Source organism: Patella vulgata, chromosome 4, assembly GCF_932274485.2.
Source record: "Patella vulgata chromosome 4, xgPatVulg1.2, whole genome shotgun sequence".
In the NCBI taxonomy this organism is placed as follows: domain Eukaryota; kingdom Metazoa; phylum Mollusca; class Gastropoda; family Patellidae; genus Patella; species Patella vulgata.
In genome coordinates this window covers 26,337,803-26,365,370 of record NC_065882.2, presented here as the reverse complement: position 1 = coordinate 26,365,370, position 27,568 = coordinate 26,337,803, and the positions used below count along the sequence as shown (strand labels likewise).

At 40.1% G+C, this 27,568-nt stretch overlaps 1 non-coding gene and 2 pseudogenes across 1 annotated transcript; all 3 read left to right on the top strand.

Annotated features, from left to right (window-relative positions):
- Positions 1–6,442: 6,442 nt before the first annotated feature.
- On the top strand, positions 6,443–6,622 carry LOC126819873 (U2 spliceosomal RNA; annotated as a pseudogene).
- A 597-nt stretch (positions 6,623–7,219) lies between these two features.
- On the top strand, positions 7,220–7,361 carry LOC126819876 (U2 spliceosomal RNA; annotated as a pseudogene).
- Positions 7,362–22,629: 15,268 nt separating this feature from the next.
- Positions 22,630–22,813, top strand: LOC126819860 (U2 spliceosomal RNA). The gene has a single exon (XR_007679827.1). It is a non-coding gene; the product is annotated as a U2 spliceosomal RNA (small nuclear RNA).
- Positions 22,814–27,568: the final 4,755 nt, after the last annotated feature.

Sequence of the window (27,568 nt, the reverse complement as noted above, 5' to 3'; positions counted from 1 at the left end):
CTCAAGATCTCTCTTACGAGAGTATTTAAATTAGATTTACGCTTACAGTAAGCCAATGTAAATTTCTTAATCTCTAATTTAGCATGTTCCCATCATTCATGTGTAATATTTTGATTTTGGATGAACTCTTGCCAAAAACACCTAAACTCTAAATTGTAGGAGCCATCATCTAAAACAGAATTATTAAATTTCCAATAACCGGGTCCGATTTGAGAAATGACATGGCCAAACATTGTTATTTTTGAGACAACGAGAAGCAAATCTGCTTGAAATATAAAAGCGACCAATACGCGTACTCACATTAGGTCCTCTCCATGTAGTTATAATCTTCTTAGGATGCAGGTACCGAAAAGTGTCTACCAAATCGAAATCTTGAATAATCTTTCTCATCTGTACACGCCCCTCAGTACCTGCGTCTGGATTTCCACCAATCTTATCTAGCGACGAATCCATAATAAAATTAAAATCACCTGCTAAAACAAGAAAATGGGAGGTAACATAATATTTATATAAATAATAAAAAAAAAGCTCTACGTTCAGGACAAGAAGGGCTAGATGCATATATATTTAAAAATCTAAATTTAACGCCATCTATAGAAATATCTAAGAGGACCATACGACCAATTAATTTTGCCGATGAGGAAAAATCATTAATAAAAAAAATGTTAGACGCTAAGATTATTCAGCCATCATCGTCCGAATGGGCGAGTCCACCAGTTTTAATAAGGAAACCCGATGGTTCCGTTAGGTGGTGTATTGATTACAGAGCGCTTAATGCTGTAAGGTTTTTCTCTAAAATGGGCATGACCAATGCTTATTATCAAATCCCTTTTAAAGTAGGAAAATCAGAAAAAGATCGCTTTCATAACTAAGTATGGATTATTTGAATTCCGTAGACTCCCTTTTGGGCTCACGAACAGCCCTTCCACATTTTCTAGGGCTATCAATTTAGTAATGCATGGATTAATTTGGAATATAGCATTGGCCTTCTTAGATGATATATTAATTATGGGAATGTTAGGCAAGTTCTTACGCGATTGCAAACATATGGATTGAAACCAAAGAATCGTGTTCTATTTCAAGAGGAAGTAGAATTTTTAGGGAGCATAGTAAACGGGGAAGGGTTAAAAATGAGTCAGAAACATATAGAGCCTGTCAAATCTTGGCCAGTACCTAAGAATACTAAAGAGGTCGAGAAATTCTTAGGTTTTGCAAATTATAGAGAATTTATAAACGATTTGGCACAAATGACTTTTCCGTTGTATGCCATTACCGGAAAGCAGCCTTTTTCATGGGATCTAGAAAAACAAACTGCTTTTGAAAATATTAAGCGGGCTTTGATAACTCTTCCGGTTTTATCCCTTCCAAACGCCCAGGATCACTTCATTTTGGATACAGATGCTTCTAATATAGCTATAGGGTATGTTTAAAGTCGGGTGCAAGATGGACAAGAAAAAGTAATTTCGTATAGTAGTGTTTCCTTAACTCCGGAGCAAAGACGTTATTGCACGACCCGGAAAGAACTTCTGGCAGTGGTCAGATTCACCCGACAATATAGACATTATCTGTTGGGGCGGAATTTTACGGTTCGAACGGATCATAGTAGTTTAACGTGGCTCTTAAGATTTAAAAAACCGAATAGACAACTAGCTAGACGGTTAGAGGAGTTGTCACCACAATACGATATGACAGTCAAGCATCGACCCTGAGCTCGACGCGCTCGCCCGAGGTAGGCCCTTGTCCCGATTTCAAGACACAAATTCTACCTGAAGCTTTGCCTTGTGGTGGGGGGGGGGTTGTGTAAATATTGTTGTAAGGCCTATGAAGATTGGGCTGACTTTATAGAAGAGGTAGAGGAATCGATACCTTTTATTTAGAAGGATTCCCGAGGAACCGGTTGTAAATAGAATATTGTCACGAGATTTATTCTCGGATTGGGAGGATGATTCGAGTCAGTTAGGGTCATATAATATTAATGGGATGTTTGTGTCGTGTTTTTCGATTTATAGAAAAGGGGCATCAGATGATAATGAGGAAAAGGATAAGATTGTTAGGCAAATAACTTTAGCTAACCTGAATTCTGAACAGGAAATGGTAGAAAGTCAGAACAAAGATTCAAATTTTAGATTAATTCTGGCCTGGCTTAAGGATGGGAGTTCCCCATTAGAAGCGGAGCTAATCCTTAGTAGTCCTGCCGCTAAATAGTATTGGATTCATAAGGAACTGTTGTACTTAACTGACAAGGGAATTTTGTTTAGAAAAGATCCCGGGGATGGGTCGTCTCAATTAGTGGGGCCTAAAAATTGTATATAAGAAATTATCGCCTTGTATCATGATCTCCCTTCAGCAGGACACCAAGGTTCAAAGCGAACTCAACAGAAAATTAGAATGAACTATTTCTGGTACTGTATGTCCAAAGATGTGGCAGCTTATTTGCAAAACTGTAGGGTTTGTAATACTTGTAAAAAGGCTACTTTTCATGCTCGTTCGGGTTTAGTGTCATATCAGTCCGGTTTTCCCATGGAAAGGGTGCATTTAGATTTCCTTTGACCTTTGCCGAAGTCAACTCGTGGTAATGTACATATTCTAATGATGGTAGATCAGTTTACAAAATGGGTCGAGTGTGTTCCGTTATCCTCGCAAACAGCAGAAGTAACTGTACAAGCCACAATAGATCAATTCTTCTCTCGTTTCGGGTATCCCTTTCAAATTTTCACTGATCAAGGTAGGAGTGACTTGTTTAATGAATTGTGCCATCAGATGCAAATCCATAAAGCGCGAACTACTCCGTATCGTCCTTCTTCGAATGGGCAAGCGGAAAGGTATAACCGGACACTAATGGACGCTGTTAGATGTTTCGTAGAGGAGAAACAAAATAATATTGGGATCAACATTTAGCTCAATTAGCTGGCGCTTTAAGGTCGTCGGTAAATAGACAGACCGGATTTACCCCAAACCGTTTAATGTTAGGCAGGGAGATAAATATTCCAGTAAATCTGATGTTTGGAAGTCAAGAGAAGGCGAATATACGAACGGTAGATCAATATTTGGTTGAGTTAGAAGAAGCTGCGACTTTGGCACATGAACGTGCTAGAGAAAATTTAGGGATGGCACAGAAGCGCATGAAAGGGGATTATGATATAAAATTGAGAGAACGAGCTTATGAAGTGGGGGCTTTTGTATATATTTTGGACACTTCTACCCCCAAAGGAAAAGCTCGAAAATTAATGAAGTATTGGAGGGGTCCGGGGGTAGGTATTGAAAAATTGGGTGCTTCGTTGTATAGAGTTAAGACTAGAAGCTCAGTATCGGTTACGCACCATGATCGCATCAAGAATTGCTCGGATATGAATGCTCCCTCTTGGACAATCAAGGCAGGTAGAGAGCTATTGAAGGGGTTAAGGATAGGACAGATAGGGATACCGAAGGGAGAAAAGTTTATTGTGTGTGTAGGAAGCCGTGGAGGAATCAATTCGGTTTACAATGTGACTTCTGTCTGGAATGGTTTCATGGTCATTGTGTAAATATTACCCCTCAGGAGGCCGAGAGCATTGATATTTATAAATGTCCGAATTGCGATAGAGGTTGAGGATAATTATCTGAAAAGGGCAGTTAGACCTCGCCGAGGGTAAGGACTAAATTTCGGTTTTGTTTTTCTGTTGGATGTTTTTTTTTAGATGGAAGATTGGTTTAGGATAAGGAGCAATGGAAGACGGAGGGTAGAACGGATAGAGGAATGGTACCAGGACTTACTGATAGTAACACCGGAGGCGGGGGAGGTTGGAGACTTTATGGAGAGAGAGGGTGACATTAGGAGCCTTGGCTGTGGGAAAAGTAACCGCGGAGACGTTGGTTATGGGGGCGAAAGCAACGAGAGGGCTGTTGGCTGTGTCGGTGGTAGAGGAGTCGGTGTTGGTTGAGGAGCAGATGGAAATTCCCCCGAATGAATTACTATCCAAAAAATTTAATTGGGGGAGGGGACTAAATTAGGGTTACAACCTATTTCCCAACAATTCCATAGTAATCAATGTCAGGGGCCTAAATTAGGGTTACAACCTATTTCCCAACAATTCCACAGTAATCAATGCCAGGCGTCCCAAGGGGAGGTCAGGAAAAGACGGAATAAGTCACAGGTGGGGCGAGCACAGCTCTGCCCGGTTAGGGGTTGCTGTTTTTTTTCTAAAGCCATTCAGCGGCATGTAATCATTAATCGAACATTTTTAGTTTGGGGTCTACAACAGACGAGGGGTTGTATAGAAAATTGGAGGTAGTGAAAATCCTGGCGGGGAGGGTCACAAAAAGCGGGGGGTCACTAACAAATCTCTGGAGTTTGGTTAATCGGTCCAGGGTAGTCACAGAAAACAATTATCTGGCTCCAGGGGCCGTTTGGGAGATGGAGCGAGCATGTCGCTTGTTCCGTTGGCCCATCCCATTCCGGTTCTCTTTTGTGTCCTCTAAATAGTTTTGCGGGTTTTTTCATTGAAGGATTTTAGTGGTGGCGATTAATATGATGTCCCCGGAAGACCGGGTATGGTTTAAGAATATTTAAATCTTGAAAGAGCTCATTTGGGCAGATCTTCGGATCTCGCCCAGTATTAGCATTTATCGATATAGTTGGATTAATGTTGTGTATTGGTTATTCTTTAGAGTTGGTTCTGATTAGGCTCGAGGTACTTTTGTACTATCTGGGCATACTTTATGGGTCTAGCCCTGTTCCTATCTGGGGCCTTTTAAAAACTGGGAGGTGTGTTGTGTTTTGTGGTACTGTTTAGATAATAACATACTTAATTTATCTTCTATATAGCCACAGTAACACTTTTCTACTACTAAAGTTGGTTTGGCTCGCCCAAACTCAACTGTATTCAGAGAACGCCTAAACTCATCCATATTTACGGGTCGCCCAAATGCAGACTCGATTTGAGATGCAAGTGCATGAGGCGTATATAAGAAACCGGCGTTCAACTAGAGGTCGCAGACGATAGTTTAATTAAAACCAAAGCAGCTGTAGAAGAGATTAAGAGTAAGTTGTCTAAACTTTCCTTTATTTTGGCACATCACTTTAGTACTATACTGAGCGCCATGGAAAATGCATCACTTAGTTTTTCGTAGAACAAAATGATCCTGTAAACATATCTTATTTATTTTGCTTCTTATTGTGAACAATATTCAAATGGGAACACATCAATAACAACACATTTGTACACTTATGGATGTTTAATCTAATCAACGGTACAGCGTCAGAGGGGTCAAAACCAAAAGTACGACACAGATGTCAGTAGCGCGTGTGTCCTCCACGGGCTCTTACGCACGCTGTGCAGAGACGTCGCATGTAATTAACCAATGTTTGAAAGAAGGCCTGGGGCAAATGGTGTGCATCTGTGGTCTCCGATACAGACGGCGTCCAATCTCATCCCAGACATGTTCTATCGGTGCCAGTCCAAGACATTGATGTTATTAGCAGCCAGGTAGTCCATACTAAAACGGGCGGTATGCGGACGTCCATTATCCTGTTGGAAGTGCTGAAGTTGTGGGTGCGCTCGAAACATCGGAACAACAATTGGTTGCAAGACATCATCACGGTAGGCTACAGCATTAGCGCGGCCCCTGCAAATGTGAAGGGGGGTCCGGTGATGAAATGTGAAGCCTCCCCACACCATTACACTTCCCCCACCCCATCGATTCGTTTCGAAGACGCAGAAGTCTGCAAGACGTTCCCCAAGACGTCTCCACACATGTCTACTCTTCTCCATGTCTGGTGTCCTTGAGCCCATGCTGATCCCTGAGTATAGATCCAACATAAGGTTGTCGTGCACGGAGTCCTACTTCTCTTAGACGATGTCTTACGGTGTTGGCACTTACTGGTCCTTGTCTACCGACGACTGCTGCACCTGTTTGAGTCGCTTGGCGGAATCTGTCACGCAGATGAGTGACCCGGATGTAGCGGTCTTGAGCCCGGGTTGTAACGCGTTGTGGACCAGGACGTTGACGATCACGTGTTTATCCAGTAACTCGAACACGTTCCACCAACCTTACATGGCTTCATTCCGTTGATTTTCAGTAAGTCTCGGGATCTCTAGCTCGATTCCTTCACACGTCCAACAACAAATTACGACAAATTGACGTTTCACAGTTCATGTACTGCACATTAAGTTGAAAACATGCTTTTAAAGGGCTCACACACAATGCTGTACGTGAATATTGGGTTTTTCAAGTGCATCTCGTGCAATTGTTTTTTTGTGCACACGGGCCGATTGTTTTTGCGTTTGGGAGCATTGTGTGAAACAATAGTTCATAGTATTGCATAATATTATACATACAAAACCACCTAGTAATAAAATATTTGGGAAAAAAAGTGATGCGTTTCCATGGCGCTCAGTATATAATTTCATTTTGTCCATTATGGGGCGTCTGCACAGAGTTGCCTTGTAAAAGCATTGAGAAAATAAAATTTATTGAAAAAAAGTGTATCTGTTCTTATCAGCTTAATATCTGATACGTACCCCATTATGGGGTACTTCGATATTAAACTGATTTTTGGACCGAGACGAGGTGTCGGGGCTTACTCCGCCCTCATCACGGGTTGCCCTGGTATTGCAGTATCTCCAGGCGTGGCCCACCCCTCGTTAAAATTTGAAAAGAGTGAAATTGACCAATTCCCCGTATAGATATTACCCTCTTACGCGCATGCTTTTTATGCATTCGGCAACATCATGTACAAAAAATGATAAAACCATTCCTACACACACGTATAAATATTATACTCTGTATTTCATGCATTCTTTGTGCATTCGACAAACATCACGTACACAAAACAAAACAAAATTTGTTGACTTGGAACTTTTGTTGATGTCATATTATCCTCATTCTATTCTCCTCTCCACCCCCCACCCCGCCCTTCTCCTCTCCTCTCCCTCCCTTTTCTTGAGACAGGGTCGGAAGTTCAACAAAACGTACAATATACATACATATAAGTCTGGTAAAGTTGCCCACGCAGCCCTGGTTAATCCCGCTGGACGCAAGGTTGGAGATGAAATATCATTAATTTATATTTCACTCGCGCATGGATCCAGATCAGAAACCGACCACATTTATATGCTTCAAAATGGCGATACTTTGAGGGCACATAAACAGCATGTACATATTTAATACCTCCAGTCACACAGTGAAATCTCGAGCGTGGTATGCACGACCATAGCACGGAAATCAAACTTTCTTCGGCATCGCTTCTCGGCCTTTTGGCTAAGATCAAGTGTAGTATCTACGAACGTCCCGGCCAGGGATTGTCGCGATTTTTTTTTAGAGGTTTCCGCCTAGGTAAGCGGTTTTTTTCTTACCTTGGCGCCAGGATGAGTGAATATACTGTAAAGATCAGGATTACCGAGGAAGACATTGATAAAGACATCTTGGAAAGAACAGTTCGTGTGTTTGTTACAGGTAACGATCGGGTTTGGAGGTCCGGAGTTTTAGAGGCTGTGTCGACAGTTATTCCTAGAGAAAATGTAGAGGCTATAGATAAAAGAGGTATGTTCAGGGAATGGTATATAACTGTTGCGTCAAAGAACGACGTTACTCTTTTGGATCTAGCGGGTAATGTGAAGAATAAGGGCTCTACTTTTGAGTTCTGCCCTAGTGACAAGAGGAGGGTGAAGTTCCGGGTACATTGGGTGCCACGTTTTTTGAGGAATGAAATACTGCATTCGATTTTCAGCCCACATGGCAAAATTATATCTCTTGGCGAGCTTGTGTCTGCTGAGCCTGGTGCTATGAACTTGAAAAATGAGTTGTGAGAATGGAAGTTAGAGAAGATAAGTTGGCCTCCATTCCCCACTTAGTGGAATCAGAGGACGGGTCTTATAAGTTACTAATTACATCTCGAGATAGGATGCCCCTATGCTTAAAGTGCAAGTGTCTTGGTCATGTTGCTGGGTCTTGTTTACAAAATCCTAACTTGTATTCAGCAAGGCTTTTAGCCAGAGACAATCAAACTGTCATAAATAATTGTGCTGTGTCATCTACTGAAGAGAGTGAATCTAATAGCGAGTTTAGTTTCAGGGAAGGTGAAGAAATTGACAGGATGGAGGTAAATAGCGACGAAAAAGAAATGGAGATAAGAACAAAGGAAGACGAGAAGATTCAGAAAGATACAGAAAGTGTAGTTAAAGAGACAGGTGAGAGTAGTTTTGAGGCCCAAGCGGCACTTGTTGAAAAGTTGGCGTTTTCCGATTCTTGGTCCCAACAGGTGGAGGCAGAAGAAAGGGATAAAATAGAAAATGATAGGGAAAAATCTAAAAGAAAACAGGATGAAACAAATGAAACATCGGCACATGAAAAAGAAATAAAGAGGAGAGAAGAAAAGAAAAAAAGATAAACTCAAATAGTTTCAACCCTTAATTTTACACCTAACGACTTGGACTGCCCCTGGATTTTTCTCATTGGCCACCCCCATTTAACGACCCACGCTATGTCCCCGACGTATCCGAGGTTTTACCACCCCCTTTAACGACCCACGCTATGTCCCCGACTTATCCGAGGTTTTACCTCTTATCTCGTATTTGGTGTTTAACTTATATTTTATTTTCAGCTTTAAGAAGCCCTGTTTCTTTAATTTGGTTTGTTGTTATACGCCGGCTAGCGACCTGCCAGTTGAATAGTCTGTCAGTCGTTAGTCGAGTGTTGTATACACATCGGGTCTGTCAAGGCGTGTCTTGTCAGGTATTCCCCGTCAGTGAATACATTCTATTTTTAGTCAAGTTTGATATGTTCTATAATGACTTGACTTGTATTTCTTGGTTTGTATATTTATATTTCAATGTTCATTTTTTAATTTTGTGTTTTCTCTTTTTAGGGTTGTTATTAATTAAAATACATCATCAAACGAAAGCAAAAGTGAAGACGATAAGGTTATCGATGCCGAGGCCAAGTTAGTTGAACAAATGGCATTTTCGGATTCTTGGCCAGAGCAGGTTATGAATGAGGAAAATGAAAAAAAAGAAAACAGAAAGAGAAAAGGCAAAAAGAAAAGTAGCTATGATTAATGAAGTGTTAACACGTGAGGACGGGGGGGGGGAGGGATAAAATCGAAGAAAAAAGATAAAAATAAATAATTCCTTTTATCTCAATAACAGCGAACGATTTGGACCGTCCCTGGAATTTCCTATCTGATCAACCCCCTTCGACGACACACGCTATGCCCCTGGAATGTGCGAGGTTTTACCTCTTGTTTGATAGATTTAGTTTAATTAGTTTTTTTTCTTGTTACAGATTTAAGAAACACCGCTCATTTGTTTTGGTTTGTTTTTACACGCCGGCTAGCGACCTGCCAGGTGTATAGCTTGTCAGTCGTTAGTCGAGTGTTGTATACACATCGGGTCTGTCAAGGCGTGTCTTGCCGGGTATTCCCCGTCAGTGTATACTTTCTATTTTTAGCCAAGTTTGTTATGTTCTATAATGACTTGGCTTGTGTTTCTTGGTTAGTATTTTTATATTTTTTGTATTCATATTTTAATTTTGTGCTTTCTCTTTTTAGGGTTGTTATTAATTAAAATACAATGGAGAGTTCTTTAAAGATTGTTTCACTGAATGTGAACGGGATGGGGAAGCTCCATAGGAAGAGAATGTTTGTGAGAGAGTTGAAGAGTGTGAATCCGGATGTATGTTTGGTGCAAGAAAGTCATGTTGAATCTGTAAATGAAGGTATGAAAATTGAGAGTATGTGCGGGTATAAGGCAATATGTAGCTTCAGGTGTAATCGCCAATATGGGGTAGGTATTTTAATTAATAACAACCTTGATTATGAAATTATTAAATTTGATTTCGACCATTCCGGTCGTATGGTTTTATTAGACATCTCAATAAGTGGAGTTAATTTCAGAATTTTAAATATATATGCATCTAGCCCTTCTTGTCCTGAAGGTAGAGCTTTTTTTGATTATTTATATAAATATTGTGTTACTTCCCATTTTCTTCCCCCCTGGGGTGTAGGGGGTGATAAGAATATACCCTTCGTATGTCCTGCGTGTCGTAAAAGGCGACTAAAAGGATCCCTGTAATGGGGCAACGTGTTTGCCGTGCGCTGCGACCCGTGTCGGTGGAGAGTGGAATCCTGGTAATTGAGTGGGGATTTGGCTTGCGAGCCCTTTCTCTGCAACACATTACTTTGGCCCATGGTTCACCTAGACGGGAGGTCCGAGTGGCCCACTCTGATCAATCGGCTTTGGTCGTGTTTAGCTGACGAGTAGGCGCATCTTTCCCATAAATCTGTAATGTATTTATTGCAGTTCTACCTTTGTGTCCTGGGTGCCTACTCTAAAGCAGCGGCTTGGGTCAACTGGATAAGGTAAAAATATTATATCTTTACTTTGTCTAGGTATATCCCTGTCTGTTCTCTTAGGGCGCATGCGCTGGATATCCGCGCAGTAGCCTGCATGGATATTGCAACCCTTTGGTGGTTGGAGAGCAGGCAGGGATGAATCTTTTAAAATACACTCATGGCTTCCCAAATCAAGAAGACTCGTACGTTAAAAAGAACGTCGACCGAGGATTTGGAAACAAATGGTTTAGCAAATAAAACATCCCGAACTTGGCCTAGGTTTCTGGTTATACAGAGTACCAATGATATTAATTTAAGTAAAACTTCTCCTTTTCTGATTGCTAAAGGTCTTGCCGGCTTGGCTGGTGAGCCTAAAAGCGTGAAGAAAATGAGAAATGGTACTCTGCTAGTGGAATGTGCTAAAGAATCACATGCTTCATCTTTATTAAAATCTAAGACTTTAGCCAACATTCCCATCAAAGTTGCACCGCATAACTCTCTTAATTCTTCAAGAGGTGTTATTCGGTCTCAGGATTTAGAAGGCAGCAGTGAGGAAGAGATGCTTGAAAATCTCTCCTCACAAGGTGTTACTTACGTCAAACGTATTTCCATCCAACGTAATGGTATCATTATTCAAACAAACACCTATATCCTGACCTTTGATAAGCCAGATCTTCCTAGGATGATCAAGGCTGGTTTTCTTTCCATTCCAGTTACCCCTTATATTCCAAATCCATTGCGTTGTTTTAATTGTCAACGCTTTGGACATAGTAAGAACGTGTGTAAGGGGAAAGCGATGTGTGCTCGATGCGGACAGGATGGTCACGAAAGTACATCTTGTCAGCTCGATCGCCATTGCATTAACTGCAAAGGGCCTCATTTTGCATATTCCCGAGAGTGCCCGATATGGAAAAAAGAAAAACAAGTACAACAGGTGAAAACAGAGAAAAACATTTCATATCCAGAAGCAAGGAAGTTGGTTGAGGCTGTAACCCCAACGTTTGCAATGTCCTTTGCAAACGCAGTCAAACCGAAGACCGCTTCCATTGCTTGCCAAACACCTGTTGTCTGGCCAGCTCAGACAGAATCCTCATCACAAGAAAAACCTCCAATTCCTCCGAAACCTGCAAATAATTCTCTCAGTACCCAGACTGTTAAAAAGTCTGGAGTGTCTGAGATAGAGGAGATTGTGCCCCCCACTCCTCCAGCAAAAGGTGGAAATCCACCAAAAACAAACAAGGAACGTTCTGGTAAAGGCGTTCCTCAAAATACAAAACTTAATTCCTTCCGAAGTCGGAAGGGTGATGAGGATCCTGTCCAAACCTTTAACAGGTTCGGGATACAGGACAATCTTATGGATGTTGTTGTAGAAATTCACGACCCCAAACAACATCATAGAAGTCCCGTTAAACCTCCCTGAAAATGGCAAATTCCATTATTCAATGGAATTGTCGTGGTCTTAAACCAAATTTTAATGAAGTTCAAATCTTAATTCAAAAATTTAATCAATTAGCTATTTGTTTACAAGAAACTTTTTTAAAGAATGCAGACGTCTTAACACTCAGACATTTTGTTGCCTATCATCATTTTCCTAACGATGATGGTAGAGCACACGGTGGTGTTTCCATTTTCCTTAATGGAAATACTCCGCAGAGTAAAGTCGCCCTCAACTCACCTTTACAGGCAGTTGCAGTGAGGGTGACTCTACATATTCCTATCACACTCTGCTCTGTATATTTACCACCTAGTTTACATCTGAACCCCAGAGATCTTGATGACCTTGTTGCACAACTTCCCCTCCCGTTTATAATTACGGGAGATTTCAATGGTCATCATTCACTCTGGTGTAGTCCAGATGATAATAACAGAGGTAAACAAATAGCGGACTTCATTAACATTAATAATTTGTGTTTATTAAATGATGACTCGCCTACTTATTTACATCCTGCCACAGCTTCTTTTTCTTCTCTTGATCTCACCATTTGCTCTCCGGTCCTGTTTCAGGATTTTACATGGAGAGTAAATGAAGATCTGTGTGGTAGTGACCATTTCCCCATCTTGATAGATAATAATGGTCCCTCTCCGGCTGAAAGACCGCAGAGGTGGAAATTGCATAAGGCTGATTGGGCTCTTTTTGAATCTTTGTGTCTCTTCTCTTTTGACGCAAAGGAGTTAGAAGATGCAGATGAGCCCATGGCCTTATTCACTTCAATTCTTCAGGATGTAGCTGAGCAGGCGATTCCGAAGACCACGACTAAGCCCAAACGTTTCAATAAACCATGGTACAATAACGATTGCAAATCCGCTCTTAGAGAGCGTGATCGTATCTTAAGAAACCTTGAGAATCACCCTTCCATGCAGAATATTGCAGCATACCAAATGGTCCGGGCGAAAGCCCGTAGAACCATACGCCAAGCAAAGAAGTCTTCATGGCAGGGTTATGTCTCAAGGATAAATTCCCGTACCACTTCCAAATCGGTATGGGATAGGATTCGTAGAATTAAAGGTAAACGTAGTGCTTTATCAGTTAACCATCTAAATGTTGACAATACCACCTTAACAACATTTCCTGATATTGCTAATTCTCTGGCCAGTACAATTTCATTCAATTCATCATCCAATTTCTCCTCTGATGCCTTTCGGAGCATTAAACATCAACAGGAGAAAAGGCGACTTAATTTCAAGTCCCGTAATGATGAATGTTAATAATGACAAGTTTTCTATTGCCGAACTCCGTGATTCTCTTAAGAGGGCTCGGGATACTGCAACTGGTCCAGATGAAATTCATTACCAGATATTAAAACATTTACCTTTTTCTACACTTTTAATACTATTAGATCTTTATAACCGGATTTGGGTTGATGGGAATTTTCCCCCTTCATGGCGTGAAGCCACAATAATTCCCATCCCTGAACCGGGTAAAGATCCTACGAATCCTACCAATTATCGTCCGATCGCTTTGACTAGCTGCATTTGGGTTGATGGGAAATTCCCCCCTTCGTGGCATGAAGCCACAATAATTCCCATCCCTAAACCCGGTAAAGATCATACGAATCCTACCAACTATCGTCCGATCGCTTTAACTAGCTGTATTTGCAAAACCATGGAGAGATTGATCAATCGAAGGCTTGTTTGGTACCTTGAGTCCAACAACCTCATTACAGACCTCCAATGTGGATTTCGGTCCCAAAGAAGCACTCTTGATCATCTCGTTCGATTTGAAACGTTTGTCAGGGATGCTTTCATCCAGAAACAACATTTAGTTGCTATATTTTTTGATCTGGAGAAAGCTTATGATACCACATGGAAATATGGTATCATGCGCGACCTGCATAACCTCGGTCTGCGGGGTCGCTTACCTATCTTCATTAAAAATTTCTTAGAAGATAGGTCGTTTAAGGTACGCTTGGGATCAATATTCTCTGACCCATTTCCCCAGGAAATGGGAGTCCCTCAGGGAAGTATATTATCTCCCACTCTTTTTTCCATTACGATAAATACCATACCATCGTGCCTTAAACGCGGGGTCGACGGCTCTCTTTATGTTGACGACTTTCAGATGTGTTACGGATCGACAAGTATGCAGACAATCGAACGTCAGTTGCAGCTTTGTTTGAATTCTATTCAACGATGGGCAACTGACAATGGATTTCGATTTTCGAAATCCAAGACTGTTTGTATGCACTTTTGTCAGCGAAGAGGTTTACATCCTGATCCGGAACTTACACTGGATGGAAGCCCCATTCCAGTTGTAGATGAAACAAAATTCTTGGGTTTGATATTTGATAAGAAATTATCATTTATCCCCCACATCAAAACCCTGAAAAAGAAATGTCTGAAATCCCTCAACATATTGAGAGTCTTATCAAACACTGACTGGGGAGCAGACCGTAAGGTCCTGCTCAGATTATATCGAGCATTAATAAGATCTAAACTCGATTATGGGTGTATTGTGTATGGGTCAGCCCGCGAGTCTTATCTCAAAGAGCTTGACACCATTCACAACCAAGGACTTAGAATCAGTCTAGGAGCATTCCGAACATCTCCAGTGCAGAGTTTATACGTCGAGGCGCACGAGCCCTCATTGCACGACAGCCGTGATAAACTTGCACTGCAGTATGCTACAAAAATTGCATCTCTGCCTCATCATATTTCATTTAACACCATATTTAGACCCTATTATGAACATCTATATTTACTGAAAACCAATGTTATTCCATCCTTCGGTATTCGCATTCAACCCCTTTTGTCTCAGGCTGGTATCAGTCAAGACAGTATTGCGAATACTCCTTTCTTCGAGACACCACCATGGTCTATATCTCCCCCGAAGATCGATCTCGATCTTACAAAAAACAAAACGAAAGATACTAGTTCCACAGTGTTTCAATCTCTCTTCAGAGAGAAAAGGTCTAAATATGGTGATTATGCTCCAATTTATACAGATGGTTCCAAAGATGGCGATCGGGTAGCATCGGCTACTGTCACGCCATCTGAGACCATTTCTGTTCGTCTTCCTCCTGCTGCTTCCATATTTACTGCTGAACTCCAGGCCATCTTTCAGGCTTTGGAGTATATCAAATCCTCTTCATCCTTAAAACACATTATATTTACTGATTCTTTGTCCTCTTTACAGGCAATAAACAATAAGCAGCTTGTACACCCTTTAGTAGCAGACATTTATCGTCTGCTACTATCACACGAGTTTAACGGCAAGGACACTGTCCTTTGCTGGCTCCCCAGTCATGTTGATATTAAAGGGAATGATCAAGCAGACTTAGCTGCCAAGTCTGCTTTAGATCTTCCCATATCACAATTTCTTTTACCTTTCACCGATTTTAAATCGTCCATTAAATTATTTGTATATGACCGCTGGCAACGGTCTTGGGATCTTGCAGACACAAACAAACTTCATCACATTAAGCCTCTCTTAGGAGACTGGCCAAGCTCCTATAGAACCAGCAGGAGAGATGAAGTGGTTTTGTGTCGCTCTCGCATTGGTCATACTTTTTTAACACACATTTTCATCTTAAAGCGAGAGCCTCAACCACAATGTGTTCACTGTCATGTTCCTTTGACAGTGAAACACATCTTGATTGAGTGCAATCATCTCAAACATATTAGATCTAAATATTACCGTTGCCAGTCAGTACGTCAGCTATTTGCTCAACCGGAGCTTTATGATGAATTGCTAGCATTTTTAAAAGAGACAAACTTTTATTCAAAATTTTAATTGTATATATTTATCATATATTGTTTTTTAAATAATTATATATGTAAAGGAATTGATATATTTATTTTTAAGTATATTTTCTGTGATATTTGTATTTATTTACATATATGAATACATTCCTGTGATATTGTTTTAATTTGTCTCGTTAAATTCACCATATGTTTGGCGCAATATAGCCCGGTTGGAGCTGACGTGCCATTAAACAACATTTCATTTCATTTCATTGCACAGCTTTCTCCCGTTTATTATTACGGGGGATTTCAATGGTCATCATTCGCTCTGGGGTAGTCCAGATGATAACAACAGAGGTAAACAAATAGCGGACTTCATTAACATTAATAATTTGTGTTTATTAAATGATGACTCGCCTACTTATCTACATCCTGCCACAGCTTCTTTTTCTTCCCTAGATCTCACCATTTGCTCTCCGGTCCTGTTTCAGGATTTTTCATGGAGGGTAAATGAAGATCTATGTGGTAGTGACCACTTTCCTATCTTGATTGATAATAATGGTCCCTCTCCGGTCGAAAGACCTCAGAGGTGGAAGTTGCATAAGGCCGATTTGGGCTCTTTTCGAATCTTTGTGTCTCTTCTCTTTTGATACAAAGGAGTTAGAAGATGCAGATGAGCCCATGGCCTTATTCACTTCAATTCTTCAAGATGTTACTGAGCAGGCGATTCCAAAAACCACGACTACACCAAAACGTTTCAATAAACCATGGTACAACGATGACTGCAAATCCGCTCTTAAAGAGCGTGATCGCATCCTGAGGCGATTAAAGAACCATCCTTCCATGGAGAATATTGCGGCATACCAGATGGTCCGGGCGAAGGCTCGTAGAACCATACGTCAAGCAAAGAAATCTTCATGGCAAGGTTACGTCTCAAGGATTAATTCCCGTACCACATCTAAGTCGGTATGGGATAGGATTCGTAGGATTAAAGGTAAAAGTAGTGCATTATCAGTTAATCATTTAAATGTTAATAATACCACCTTAACAACATTTCCTGATATTGCTAATTCTCTGGCCAGTACTTTTTCATTTAATTCATCATCCAATTTCTCCTCCGATGCCTTTAGAGGCATTAGACAACAACAGGAGAAAAGGCGACTTAATTTCAAGTCCCGCAATGATGAATGCTATAATGATACCTTTTCCATTGCAGTGCTTCGGGATTCGCTAAAGCGAGCTCGAGATACTGCAACTGGGCCAGATGAAATACACTACCAAATTCTTAAACATTTACCTTTTTCCACTCTCTTAATTTTACTGGATCTTTTTAACCGGATTTGGGTTGATGGGCAATTCCCCCCTTCGTGGCATGAAGCCACAATAATTCCCATCCCTAAACCCGGTAAAGATCATACGAATCCTACCAACTATCGTCCGATCGCTTTAACTAGCTGTATTTGCAAAACCATAAAGAGATTGATCAATCGAAGGCTTGTTTGGTACCTAGAGTCCAACAACCTCATTACTGACCTCCAATGTGGATTTAGGTCCCAAAGGAGCACTCTTGATCATCTCGTTCGATTTGAAACGTTCGTCAGGGATGCTTTCATCCAGAAGCAACATTTAGTTGCAATATTTTTTGATCTGGAGAAAGCATATGATACAACGTGGAAACACGGTATCATGCGCGACCTCCATAACCTCGGCCTACGAGGTCGCTTACCTATCGTCATTAAAAATTTCCTGGAAGATAGGTCATTTAAGGTACGACTGGGATCAATATTCTCTGACCCATTTCCTCAGGAAATGGGAGTTCCACAGGGAAGTATTTTATCTCCAACATTGTTTGCAATTAAAATTAATACTATCCCAGCGTGCCTTAAACCAGGTACAAACGGCGCTCTTTATGTTGATGACTTTCAGATGTGCTATGGTTCTACAGACATGCGGATAATCGAACATAAGTTGCAGCTTTGTTTGAATTCACTTCAACAATGGGCAACCGAAAATGGATTTCGTTTTTCGAAATCCAAGACTGTCTGCATGCACTTCTGTCAGAAACGAGGTTTGCATCCAGATCCAGAACTTTATTTGGATGGCAACCGCCTTCCAGTTGTGGATGAAACCAAATTTCTGGGGCTGATATTTGATAAGAAATTATCATTTATCCCCCACATTAAAAGCCTAAAAAAGAAATGTCTGAAAGCCCTCAACATATTGAGAGTCTTATCAAATACTGACTGGGGAGCAGACCGTAAGGTCTTGCTCCGATTATATCGAGCTTTAATAAGATCAAAACTCGATTATGGGTGTATTGTGTATGGGTCTGCCCGCGAGTCTTATCTCAAAGAGCTGACACCATACACAACCAGGGACTTAGAATCAGTTTAGGAGCATTTCGTACATCTCCAGTGGACAGTTTATACGTCGAGGCGCATGAGCCCTCATTGCACAACAGACGTGATAAACTGGCCCTGCAGTATGCTACGAAAATAGCATCACTTCCGAATCACATTTCATTTAACACCATATTTAGACCTCTTTATGAGCATTTGTATCTGGTGAAGACTAATGTTATTCCATCATTCGGTATTCGCATACAACCCCTTTTGTCTGAGGCTGGTATCAGCCTTGACAGTATTGCGAATACCCCTGTCTTTAGGACTCCACCGTGGGCTATATCTCCCCCAAAGATCGATTTCGATCTAACTCAACATAAAAAGAGAGATACTAGCTCTACGGTGTTCCAATCTCTCTTTAGAGAGTTAAGGTCTAAGTATGGTGATTATGCTCCTATTTACACAGATGGTTCTAAAGATGGTGATCGGGTAGCCTCGGCTACCGTGACGCCATATGAGACCATTTCTGTGTGTCTTCCACCTGCTGCTTCAATATTTACAGCTGAGCTCCAGGCCATTCTTCAGGCCTTGGAGTTCATACAATTCTCTTCATCTTTAAAGTATATCATCTTTACTGATTCTCTGTCCTCGCTTCAAGCAATTAACAACAAACAGCTTGAACACCCATTAGTAGCAGATGTTTATCATATGCTATTATCATACGAGTTCAACAGTAAAGACGTCGTCTTTTGCTGGCTCCCCAGTCACGTAGATATAAGGGGGAATGATCAAGCAGATTTTGTTGCCAAAGCTGCTTTAGATCTTCCCCAATCACCCTTTTTAATACCATATAAAGATTTTAATTCGTGTATAAATCATTTTATTTATGACCGCTGGCAACGGTCTTGGGATTTTGCAGGCACAAATAAACTTCATCACATTAAGCCTCTCCTAGGAGATTGGCCCAACTCCTATAGAACCAACAGGAGGGATGAAGTTGTTTTGTGTCGCTCTCGCATTGGTCATACTTTTTTAACTCATATTTTCATTTTGAAGCGAGAGCCTCAACCGGAATGTGTTCACTGTCATGTTCCTTTGACAGTGAAACACATCTTGATTGAGTGCAAACATCTCAAGAACATTAGATCTAAATATTACCGTTGCCAGTCAGTACGTCAGCTATTTGCTCAACCGGAGCTATATGACAAAGTGCTAACATTTTTAAAAGAGACAAACTTTTATAATCAATTTTAATTGTATATATTTAATCATGTATATCGTTTTAAATATTTATATATGTAAAAGATTTGTTATATTTATTTTTAATTAATATATTTTCTGTGATATTTGTTTTTATTTACATATATAAATTCATTTATGTGATATTGTTTTAATTTGTCTCAGATTCACCATATGTTTGGCGCAATATAGCCCGGTTGGAGCTGACGTGCCATAAAACCATATTTCATTCATTCACTGCAACATATGGAAAAGGTTCTGGTGCACGTTTAAATAAGACGAAGACAATGGCTTTAGCTTTTGGCAAATTAAAAAACTCGACTCAACACTTTGGCGTTAGTTGGGTCGAGTCTCAGAAAATTTTAGGTGTTCGTTTCGGGCATGATATTACTGCCGACGATAATTGGAGCAAAATTTGTAATTACTTTCAACGCGTGTTATTTACTTATGAAAAAAGAGATATGTCCATATTTGGACGCGCTAATATTAAAGTTTTAGCCTGTTCTAAATTGTGGTATGTGAATACGATCGTAGATCTGCCGCCCGGGTATCTCAAACGTTTTAATTCTTCAATGTTTAAATTATTTGCGGGACTAAGAAGTTTGAGCCACTCAAGCGTCAGATCTTATTCTATGATCGTAGATATGGTGGTTTATCTGTTGTACATATATATTATAAGATTTTAGCTCTACGGCTCAAGCATGTACATAATATTATAAATAGTAAAAACGTCAAGTGGAACTACTTTGCAAAGTATTGGCTTGGTCATAGTTTGAAAAATTTAAATTCCAGTTTAGCTTCTAATTCCGTCCCCTATGGCCAAGTTATTCCGACATATTATAAGGGCTGTTTGACTGCCGTCGAAACATTTTCAGAGTTGTACCCAGATTTTGTTTGGCATGGCGAGTGTACAACTAAACAATTTTATGATTTATTACTAACTTTTACTTTTACAGAATTTGCGGTTGTCAGGAATCTGCCGCAAATAGATTTTAATCTAGTTTGGCGTAATGTAAATAACAGTTTTGTTGATCCTCAAGCACGTAGTTTAGCATGGCGCCTGGTCCATGATATTGTTCCCACTATGTGGACTTATTTTGTAGAAGACACACTCTTGAAAAAAAGTGTGCCTTCTGTGACCCGGTTGAGACTGTAGAGCATATATTTTATTATTATGATAAAGATCATCCTCTTTGGGGAGTAATTCGAAATATGGTTAATATACTGATGTTAGGTAAAACTAAATTAATTTACAAGCTTATTCGATATCTAAATTTCCCGAAACTTTCTAAATTTCAGCTTGAAGTCATACTAGTTTTAGTTAATTTGGCAAAACAAGTAATATGGGGTAATAGAAATGATGCACGTTTCAGGTCAAAGTCAGTAACTTCTCAAGCAATCATTTCTCAATTTATTGAAAAATTAAGATTTCGAATTACTGTTGATAAATCTAGATTATCAGCACTGAATTTTTACCGTTACTGGCTTGTCTTTTTGGTATATTTTTTCATATGGAGTTGTCTTCCTTTATCCATTTGTGTTCTTTGTGTAATCGTAGTTTGGTTTTGTGTTTGGTTTTTTAAAATCGTCTGCGGTGGGAAGTAAAAGCTCTACGTTACTATAGTTTTATTTTGTTTAAGAGAAGGGGTTAGTTTTGCATAGTATTATAATACATATATAATATAACTTGATCTTGTTTTATAGATATGATGTACCATAAGTTAAGTAAATACGCGCATGTATTTGTATTATGTATATATAAATCTATATACATGCATTTATAATTTATTGTGTATATATAAATCTATATACATATGTATGCATGATTATTTTATAAACATATGCATGTTAAATGTTTTATTTTTTAGGTCTCAGGATGACCTGTTTATTGCATGGTTTTTCTTTTTTTCCATGTAAATATAATAGTATGTATACTTAGCGCCATGGAAAACGTATCACTTTTTTTTCCCAAATATTTTATTACTAGGTGGTTTTTTATGTATAATATTATGCAATACTATGAACTATTGTTTCACACAATGCTCCCAAACGCAAAAAATACCGGCCCGTGTGCACAAAAAAAAAATTGCACGAGATGCACATGAAAAACCCAATATTCACGTGCATCATTGTGTGTGAGCCCTTTAAAAGCATGTTTTCAACTTAATGTGCAGTACATGAACTGTGAAACGTCAATCTGTCGTAATTTGTTGTTGGACGTGTGAAGGAATCGAGCTAGAGATGCCGAGACTTACTGAAAATCAACGGAATGAAGCCATGGGAATGTCCAGGCCTGGCATGTCTACACGTGCTATTGCCAGACACTTCAATTGTCATCAGTCCACTATTGTAAGGTTGGTGGAACGTGTTCAAGTTACTGGATCAACACGTGACCGTCAACGCCCTGGTCCACAACGCGCTATAACCCAGGTTCAAGACCGCTACATCCGGGTCACTCATCTGCGTGACAGATTCCGCCCAGCGACTCGAACAGGTGCAGCAGTCGTCGGAAGACAAGGACCAGTAAGTACCAACACCGTAAGACGTCGTCTAAGAGAAGTAGGACTCCGTGCACGATGACCTTATGTTGGATCTATCCTCAGGGATCATCACCGTCAGCGGCGTTTGATATGGGCTCAAGGACACCAGACATGGAGAAGAGTAGACTGGCAAAGTGTGCTCTTCAGTGATGAGAGTCGCTTTCATCTTTATCACGCTGATGGCCGTCAACGTGTGTGGGGACGTCTTGGGGGAACGTCTTGCAGACTGTTGCGTCTTTGAAACGAATCGATGGGGTGGGGGAAGTGTAATGGTGTGGGGAGGCTTCACATTTCATCACCGGACCGCCCTACACATTTGCAGGAGTCGCGTTAATGCTGTAGCCTACCGTGATGATGTCTTCCAACCAATTGTTGTTCCGATGTTACGAGCTCACCCACAACTTCAGCACTTCCAACAGGATAATGCACGTCCGCATACCGCCCGTTTTAGTATGGACTACCTGGTTGCTAACAACATCAATAACTTGGACTGGCCAGCCATGTCTCCGGACATGGCACCGATAGAACATGTCTGGGATGAGATTGGACGCCGTCTGTATCGGAGATCACAGATGCACACCATTGCTGCTTTAGAAGCTGCTCTTGTCCAAGAATGGAACAATTTGCCCCAGGCCTTCTTTCAAACATTGGTATATTCCATGCGACGTCGCTGCACAGCGTGCGTAAGAGCCCGTTGAGGACACACGCGCTACTGACATCTGTGTCGTACTTTTGATCCCTCTGATAAAATACCGTTGATTACAGATTAAACATCCATAAGTGTACAAATGTGTTGTTATTGATGTTTTCCCATTTGAATATTGTTCACAATAAGAAGAAAAATAAATAAGATATGTTTACAGGATCATTTTGTTATACGAAAAACCAAGTGATGCGTTTTCCATGGCGCTCAGTATATATTTAATACCTTAGCCAGACAGTGAAATCTGCTCGGGTAATTCAATCATCTCGAGCGTGGTATGCACGACCATAGCACGGAAATCAAACTTTCTTCGGCATCGCTTCTCGGCCTTTTGGCTAAGATCAAAGTGTAGTATCTGTTCTTATCAGCTTAATATCTGATAATTGGGGTACTTCGATAGTAAACTGATTTTTGGGCCGAGATGAGGTGTCGGGGCTTGCTCCGCCCTCATCACGGGTTGCCCTGGTATTGCAGTATCTCCAGGCGTGGCCCACCCCTTGTTAAAATTTGAAACCAGCGGCTGCCAGGCAGTATACGCCCACATTTTCGAGAGATGGATAGAAAACAAGCTCAACGAAAGTGATTTTTCCTACAATCAAGGGCCATAATTCAGGAAATTACAATTCGATATATTCGCAAATATCGAAAGGGAACCAAGATCTTTGTGTTATAAACTAACATTTCAAGTTTCAACAATATCGGATAAAAATTGTGACCTCTATAGGGTCCACAACCTTGATGTGCCATATTTTTTACGCTATTTGAGAACGAAGGGCGGCCATTTTGTCTGTCAGTTTTGGGCCGATTTTCACGAAATTAGAACTCAGCCGTCCTTAGGGTGTAACGGTGATATATTAACACATGTTTTTAAATCGGATAAAAATTATGACCTCTATAAGGTCCACAAGGCAAAAAACGCGTTTTTGCGTACAATCAGGGGCCATAATTCATGAAGTTACGGTCCGATATGCGCGAATATTGAAAGGAATCGAGATCTTTGTGTTATAAACTTACATTTCAAGTTTCAACAAAATCAGATAAAAATTGTGACTTCTATAGGGTCCACAACCTTGATATACCATATTTTTACGCTATTTGAGAACGAACGGCGGCCATTTTGTCTGTCAGTTTTGGGCCGATTTTTACGAAATTCGAACTCAACCGTCCTTAGGGTTTAACGGTGATATAATAATACGGTTTTTTAAATCGGATAAAAATTATGACCTCTATAGGGTCCACAAGCCAAAAAACGCGTTTTTGCGTACAATCAGGGACCATAATTCAGGAAGTTACGGTCCGATATGGAGGCAGACCACCATTAATTTCCCCATTGACTTCAATGTTAATTCTGGCCTCTTTGCCTACCTCCAACTTTTCCCAAAATTGTCGTTGGGCTGAATGCTTTTCACTACAGACAGAGGAACAAATGGTCATGTCTTTGCACTAAAATTTGTATGAGGTTGACCACCAAAATTTTGAGATACCCAAACTTGAAGAAGCATACTAAAAACATGTAACTAGTTGCTTACATATCGCCGTAGCTAACCTGATAACCCTCTTATCCTTCCGCCTCAAAATCATGAATATTTACCAAAACCTGGCAGAAAATGTTAATTCAAACCTTCTTCGTCCATTCTAGACCAAAAAATCAACAAAAATAGGCATGCAAAAGGGGAGAAAAGAGAGAGAGAGAGATTTGCTATAAATAGACGAACTACAATTCCGCCTCAAAATCATGAATATTTACCAAAACCTGGCAGAAAATGTTAATTCAAACCTTCTTCGTCTATTCTAGACCAAAAAATCAACAAAAATGGGCATGCAAAAGGGGAGAAAAGAGAGAGAGATTTGCTATAAATAGACGAACTACAATTCGTGGGTACCGAGATGATGAAATTTAATGGTGGCCTGCCTCCTATATGCGCGAATATCGAAAGGAACCGAGATCTTTGGGTTATAAACTTACATTTCAAGTTTCAACAAAATCGGATAAAAAATGTGACCTCTACAGTGTTCACAAGCCAAAAACGTGATTTTTCATGCAATCAGGGGCCATAATCCATGAAGTTACGGTCCGATAGATGCCAATATCGAAAGGAACCGAGATCTTAGGGTGATAAACCTATATTTCAAGTTTCATTGAAATCGGATAAAAATTGTGACCTGTAGACTGTTTACAAACAATTGTGGACGGACAGGGGCGACGACATTATACGTCCACATGAAAATGTGGGCGTATAAAAATAAAACCATTCCCACACACACGTATAAATATTATTATGCACTGTATTTCATGCATTCTTTGTACATTCGACAAACATCATATACACAAAACAAAACAAAATTTGTTGACTTGAACTTTTCTTGATGTCATATTATCCTCCTTCTATTCTACTATCCACCCATATCCCTCTCTTTCTTTTCTTGTTTTTTTTCTTCTTGAGACAGGGTCGGAAGTTCAACAAAACGTACAATATACGTACATACAAGTCTGGTAAAGTTGCCCACGCAGCCCTGGTTAAGCTCGCTGGACGCAATGTTGGAGAGGAAATATCATTAATTTATATTTCACTCGCGCATGGATGCAGATCAGAAACCGACCACATTTATATGCTTCAAAATGACTATACTTTGAGGGCACATAAACAGCATGTACATATTTAATGCCTTAGCCAGACAGTGAAATCTGCTCGGGTAATTCAATCATCTCGAGCGTGGTATGCACGGAAATCAAACTTTCTTCGGCATCGCTTCTCGGCCTTTTGGCTAAGATCAAAGTCCCGGCCAGTGGTTTTCGCGATTTTGTTTTTTAGGTTTCCGCCAAGGTAAGCGTGTGTTTACTACGAAGATTAGAATTACGGAGGATGATATTGACAGAGATATCTTAGAAAGAACGGTTAGAGTATTTGTTACTGGTGAAGATAAAGTATGGAGAACAGGTATTGTTAACGCTGTTTCTGCAATTATTCCCAGAGAAAACATCATCGCTATAGATAAAAGGGGCACGTTTAGGGGAGTGGTTTGTAACTGTATCATCTAAGAATGATGTTGAACTGTTAGACATAGCTATGAAAATGGACGATCTAAATTTGACTTTTCTCCAAGCGATAAGCGACGGGTTGAGTTTAGGGTTGATCGGACCCCACGCTTTTTGAAAAACAGTGTTTTAGCTCAGGTGTTTGAAGCGCATGACCGTATCATTTCCATTACCCAATTAGCTTCGTCGGAACCAGGATCCATGAACCTTAAAAATGGTATAAAAGTAGTTAAAATGGAGATGAGGGAAGATAAGATGGCGGCAGTCCCCGATTTTCTGGAATCGGAGAATGGGGCCTGCAAACTTCTCATAATTCGAGAGATAGGGCTCCATTGTGCTTAAGATGTCAATGTCTGGGGCATGTTGCGGGAAATTGTTCAAATTACAACAATAATTTTCAAGATCCCAAATTATATTCGTCTAGGGTGGTGAATAATAACCTCATTTCTTCAAGTGAAAGTGACTCAGTGAGTTTAGTTTCAGGGAAGGTGAACAGGTAATGAGTGAAACTAATGAAGATGGAAATGAGAAAAAAATGGAGAGGAAAAGTATGGAAAAGAATACTGTAATTACAGAAAGTAAAGGTGAGAACGATAGAATTATTGAAGCCGAGGCCGCGTTAATTGAAAAAAAATGCGTTTTCTGATTCTTGGCCGGAACAAGTTGCAAATGAAGAGAATGAGAATAAGAAAGCAGAGAGGGAAAGGGCAAAAAGGAAAGGAGCTCAGATCAAGGAGATGACAGAATATGAGATTAAACCCCCCAAAAAAGACAAACGTAAATAATGAATTTAAGGTTACTAACAGCGACCGTTTTGTACTGTCTCCCAACCATTCTAATTGACCATTCCCCCTTAACGACCCACGCTATGCCCCAGGACTATCCGAGGTTTTACCTATAAGTTTATTGTATTCGGTGTTTAATTTATATTGTATTTTCAGTTTTAAAAAACGCTGTCTCTTTAATTTGGTTTGTTTTTATACGCCGGCTAGCGACCTGCCAGGTGTATGTAGTAGTTATTAGCACACTTTCCGAGTTTATCGGTGAAGATCAGGACAATTTTGGTCGAGGGGCCCAGCCGAGGCGGCCCCCGACCTAAACTGTCCTGGGGCCTGTTTCACGAAATTTTAACTAAGATAAAATCTATATTTGAGTAATTTGATTGGATACTATTAGGTTGATTTTAGTGCTTAGTCAATCAAAATTGAAGTATCTACTAAAATTTGGATTTTATCTTAGTTAAAATTTCGTGAAACAGGGCCCTGATCTTTACCGATACACCGAGGAAAGGTGCTAATAAGTCACTTAATCACATTTCTATCGAGTATTGTGAAGCGAACTCTGAAAAATTGTATTTATTATCGAGTCGTGTCAAGCGAAATGTGACAAATACTTTCTGCTCTTTCATTTATTCCTTTCTGTGCCTCACGTTACATTTCGTGGTAGACTGATTGCACAGTGGAGAAACGACCTGAGTAGTATTTACACGTGCGTCTTGCTGCGTTACCCTGAGTGTAAAACAGTCGCGTGTTTTTTTAGACTGCACTACGTATTGAAAGACGAAGTTGTTTTGACGAAGTCGGTGAACATAGAGCAAATCACATCGTCAAAACAACTTGTCCCTGGCGTAGAGGACTGCAATTAGTGATTGTCTAGAAATTAAAATTGGTAAATATAAGTATTTAAAGGAATTCAGAGGTAATGACTCAAACAAAGCATTAATAAAATATAAAGATGCCAAAAATAAATTCAACAATATCTGTAAACTGAAAAAGAAAACATGGTATTAATCCTAGAGAATGGGCAAGCTATTTTGAAGGTCTATTAAATGTGGAATCTCCACGCAGCAGTAACGACTCTGCAATATGTGACAGTGTTGCTGAATTTAATGAATTAAGTGAAACTTGTGAACATGACTTTATTATTAATCAACCAATATCAGAGTCAGAGATATTAAACTGTCTTAACAGAATTAAACCTGGTACAGCCCCCGGGCCTGATGGCATTGGTATTGATTTCTTAAAGTCATGCCCTAAAATATTTGCTATTATTTTGACTGAATTGTTTAACAAAGTGTTTATCTCTGGTACCTTCCCCGAATCATGGTCAAGAGCATTGATTGCCCCCCTTTATAAAAAAAAGGCTCGAAATCTGACCCAAATAATTATAGAGGTATATCCTCTTGCATTGGGAAAGTCTACTCGTCTGTGTTAAACG